Source organism: Amblyomma mixtum, chromosome 1, assembly GCF_055824585.1.
Source record: "Amblyomma mixtum isolate Tamu chromosome 1, ASM5582458v1, whole genome shotgun sequence".
Taxonomy (NCBI): Eukaryota; Metazoa; Arthropoda; class Arachnida; order Ixodida; family Ixodidae; genus Amblyomma; species Amblyomma mixtum.
The window spans coordinates 250,270,778-250,276,012 of NC_143012.1; positions in this window are offsets into that span (position 1 = coordinate 250,270,778).

A 5,235-nucleotide genomic window follows, 5' to 3' on the forward strand; every position below is an offset into this window, starting at 1 on the left:
GAAAACTGGCAAGTTTTCATTTCGAGCCCTCGGCGTGTTTTATCAATCAGTTTAGAAGAAAATAAAAAGAGTAAGAGGCCCTGCTGAAATTATCTTCTCGAATTATCGGAATAACATAATTACGCTCCAAAAAGATTAAAATGAGCAGGTTTTTCCCAAACTTATTCAAGCAGTACGTGATCCCTAAGAGGGGAAATATAAGCTTAGTCGAGCATATGCGAGTTCTTCCTTATAGACCGAAAGCGCACCGGAAAGAGAACAGGCCAAATGACGTTAAGCGTATTTCAATCAAGCTAGAATGGAAAGGTAAAGTGCTACCTGTTTTTTTTTTAAAACGTATCTAATTTCTCTTCGCTAATATCTGACGTAGAATCTTTATTTAATTCAAAGATTCACAAAGCTGAGACACTAGTCAAAACCCTCACTTTTTTCATTAAATTGCCCCGCCTCCCCTTCCTTCCTTAATTACCATCAAGAACTTTAAGGTCTGTGTGTTTTAACATGGGGAACACAGAAAAGCCTTGCAGCAAGATAGGTTTTGCAAAATCAGAGCTTGTTAAACATCTTCTGACCTACGTGTTCATTGTGTTGATAATTCTGAGTATCGAAGGAGTACACTATTTCCTGCTTGCAGGAGCCTGAAATTTTCTTAGCTAGCGGGCCTTAGTTAGAAATCAAGATCATCACCACAAAGTCCAACTAGCGTGAGATATTTCATTCTTTTTTAAAGAGAAGCGTGTCTTTTTTGAACAGACTATGCCGTGATCTGAGATGTCCTTGTAGAACGCGAATGTCTTTAATTTAGAGCTTTATTTATGGAGTTCCTAGGACAACAGACCGCATAGGGGCAGGAAGATGTGAAGGATCTCACTTACAGTGCCAACAGTTCGTTTTGACATGGCTTGCAACGTGTATCGAAATCCCACGGCAAAAGTTGCCTTAGTCTGAAAGTTGCTTCATACATACGCGAGGGCACGTTCGGAGAGAGAGAGAGAGAAAAAAAAAAGAGAGACAGAATAGAGAGATCTTCGCGTCTAGTTCAGAGCTCCGATTTCGACATGCCATGCAATTGGTCGATTGGGTGTCGGCTGGTAGGGCTTGCGATCAGAGCTCCAACCCTCGGGAAACACGTAGGCGAACCAGTTAGCCACTCCTCCTGGGAAGAGGAAAGAGATTAGATGGGAATGAGCGCCGGGATTTGTTTTGGGCAATGTGCGCGTAATGGTCGCACACGCAATGAAGACAGCGCCCCCCTGACAGGCTGAGCTTTTCTGGGACGCACATGAATGAAAACCATCTTCGTTATTAGTTGGAAGGCGATTGATTTTTTTCTTTTTTGCCTTCCAGAACTCTTGCGAAATTCATCTTACTTCCACTGATGAACTTGCTTCGCAGGGTGTGTTGGAAGAAGCGCTTGCAGCTGCTTCCGTCCTCCTTCTGTACGGAATCTCAATTTCCAAATGACATTTGCCCTTACAGGGCGGGGATTCTTAGTTAAAAAAAAAAAAACAATCTTCGCATGCTGCAGATAGGTTTGCTATGAGATGGAGTTAGAAGCATGCACGCTAATTAGCATTTCAACGTTACGAAGACCGTGCGCCTTAATCTGCGTGTCTATCCTTTGCCTTATGTGTAAAGCCGAACTCCTAGGCCGGTCGTACGGTAGCAAGAATTCAAGCAATTGCAGCCGGTATAGTGCAACGAGTCCTCTTCGATTCCATTCCACTTCGTTCCATTTCATTCCAGATTCTTTTTCGATTTTCGCGATTAGATCAAGCGACACCACTCAGCTGCCAGTGGTATCTCTTGCGCCAGCCTGAGAGAGCGAAAGAAACAAAGAAACAGTAAAAACGGAGTGGATGAAAAATCGGATACACCCCTTGGGTAGGCGTGCTTTTACATGAAACAGACCCAAGGGACGTATTTTTTAAGTACATGCATCTCCAAATTCATCTTTTTTTTTATCCTTATCATTGGTAGCTATGACTATGGCTTATGACACCATCGTTAATGGCCAACAAGCAATGCCATTCACTGGTACCGGCATCGAAGGCGAGGGTAACCTAGAGCAATGAGTCAAATTACCAGAACGAGTAGAGGGTCCTTGCAAGATTCTGTCCCAGGTAAATTTTGTGGAAAGTGCATTGTGAATGGGAGTGCGATACTACTGCTTCGTTACAACTATAATTTGCATAACTTGGAACGTTTTTGGGTTCCTGCAGGCTGCACCAAAATGACGTATTTGTAGATAAATGGTTTTCTAACACCTTCCTTCGATTATTATTGGAATACTCGCTTTTATTTCTAAAGGGATTGTGTTCTGGCTCGAGCAGAAGTAAAAGTAAAATTGACGAGCGGAACCATTTTACAGGAGTCATAACGTAACTGAAAGCATTACAGCATTAAGATCATTATTAGAAGAGGGCGTAGGCTTTGTTTGCTTGTTTCAAAAAAATGAAAGTAACTGCCTCCCGCGTACTGTTCAGAAACCGTTTTAACATGGTAAGGCTGGGCTATCAGGACTGAGCGCATTGAGTTACCGAAAGTCGCTGCGATCGTCTAAGCTTATTTTGTATGTGTCATTAATGGGTGTCGGATTCAGTATCGCTAGTCCTGGTAAACGCCAATGATAAAGTGGTTGCTGATAAACGTGATTTTCGTTGTAATCTGCAGGAAAGAGCCGTTGCTTCTCCTGAAGCAGCATTACTAGTGAAACTGTGAGACGATGGAGTCTCCAAAAAACACGTGTATAGTTTAAACCGAGTTTAATAAGACTAGATTTTGCTAGGGACCAGCCACATTCACTGCAAGAACGGCACAAGGCGGGAAAGGACGTTTGGAAAACAAGACTAGATATTGCAGCAGAGCGATGTTGTAATTTGGTTAGAAGGTAGGGACTGATCTGACGCCTGCCAGCGACGAAGATAGAAGGCTTGAGGCATTCCTGATAAAGCGGTCTTGGCGCTGTTATTAGAAGTTAGAAGGGCCAAGAGTAGCACAAGCAATTTCCGTGATGGCTTGGCGTTAGATCTGTATGGGCGCCTCTCAATGTAAGTACAAGCTGGCGTGAAAGAAACGCTGATGTTTTGCTTTATGCGAGCATAGTTTACCACTACAGCATTACAGCGGGCCACAAAATACATCGCAACTGTACATGAAAAGGAAAATAAAATGCTTCTGCCTTTAATTTCATTCTCGGAAAAACGTCTTGTGCAATCCTTTTTTTTCTGTTTCCGTCGCAGCTATGAGTTGTTTGCAGTGTAAGTTGCCTGCATGGTTCCTGCTCATGCCTGCCTAATAAGGGCCCGACAGAAAGTGCACACTACATGCTGTGTCAGTTCGATTAATATCTCGTGTGCGCTTAACATTTTAGAACACCTATGGGGCCAAAATGCGCCGTTGGTTATACAATTCACCCGTTGGCTGGACAGATGTGACGTCACCAGGCCTGAGCATTCCCACTGACTGGAGAGAAGTGACGTCACCAGGTCAGAACACTTTCTTTAGCCGGAGGGAAGCAATGTTACGAGACCGGAAATGAAGTCATTTCCTTTAAAGGCATCAACAGCTAACAACAGTGTTGTTGCTGCTGTTAGCTGCTGATGCATTGGATAACAGCAGTGAGTATCGCACTGCCAACCGAAATGAAATTAGGTGCCCCTGTGATTTTTTTAGGCAGCGACTTGAGAAGCGCACTTCTCAAACAGAAAGACAGATTTTTTTGTCCAGTTTGCTTTCTTGGGCTCAAGAAGCGTTTAAGTGCCCTCAGCGTTAACATGTCAGTGCGGGCCACTGTTCGCGATTCCTGCACATATATATAAAAAGAAAATATTTCGGTTTTTCTGTACTCCCGTCCCCTACTGGGTGCGTGAGATATGTGCTGATACTTGCAATACAATTCACATAGTTTTGTTAAGTTTCTTATCAAACCACTCACTGTGGCTTCGAAGAGACTCCGACCTTGTTACCTCCGCCGAGAATTTGCCTTCTGCGCAGTTCTTTCTTACACGCCTCTTGTGAACGTCCGCAGAAACGTTACCTGTGGGCTTCTACACTGCTTTGCAGGTGACAGAACACTGTGGCTCATTCAAAGTCCCTCTACAGGTCACAGAGCACACTCCGCATGTGTATGTGTGCTGGAATAGAGGCATGCGTGCACGAGTTCGCAACGGGAGAGGGAAGGACGAAGCGAGAACTTTCGAGGCGCCGTGTCTGAGCCGGCATACTACACAGCCTGTTGTAGAACCTTGGCTAGCTGTAACGGACACGTGTCGTGTTCGTATCAGTGCCGCACATCAGTGATTGCATCGCGCCGATGCGCAACAGTAATGCGCAGTAGGTACAGCGCTCTCGCTCGTGCCTATAAAAGCTGTGCCTTCAATAAACAGTGGTTCATTCTTGCACTGACCATGCTGCTGTAAGCGTCGTCCCTCCGGCTGGTTACATGGTGTCAGAAGCGGCCCTTTGAGGCCTACGGAAATCGACCCTGCGTCCGGCGTGCTATGGACCTGCTGAAGACACCAGGGCCATTGCGGCTGACTGGTTACGTAACAGAAAACTGGAAGCGTTTTAAGCAGAAATTCGAGTTATTTCTGCAGGCGACAGAGACTAAGGACCAGCCCAAATCGGAAGCATCCAAGGCGGCACTCCTGTTGAGCATCGCTGGCGACGACGCTTTGGACGTCTTCAACAACTTCCAGTTTGGCGACAATGAAGACAAGACGAACTACAGCACCTTGGTGAGCAAGTTTGATGCTTATTGTGCCGAAGTTAGCAATGAAGTACATGAAAGATACGTATTCCGTTCAAGAAAGCAAGCGGATGGAGAACCTTTTGAAAAATTTGTTCGTGACTTGAAAAAGCAAGCGGCACAGTGCAACTTTGGCATGCTGCAAGAATCGATGATAAGGGACCAGATTGTATTTGGCACGTGTAATCCTCGACTACGTGAGAAGATGCTGCGGGACAACCAGCTGACGTTGAAAAAAAGCAGAGGAAATGTGCAGAGCAGCAGAGACGCTAGCACAGCGGAATGAAGTTTGGCACAGAGGGGACGACAGTGTCGACACGATTTCGAGGCGCGCGGCTCCCTCGAAAGAGGGGAGAGAAGCAAAAAAACAGTTTCGTTGTCGGAAGTGCAACGGCTGGCACAAACCTAAGCAATGCCCAGCTTTTGGAAAGAAGTGTCGTTTGTGTCACAAGCTGAACCATTTCGCAAGTTGCTGTGCGTCAGCC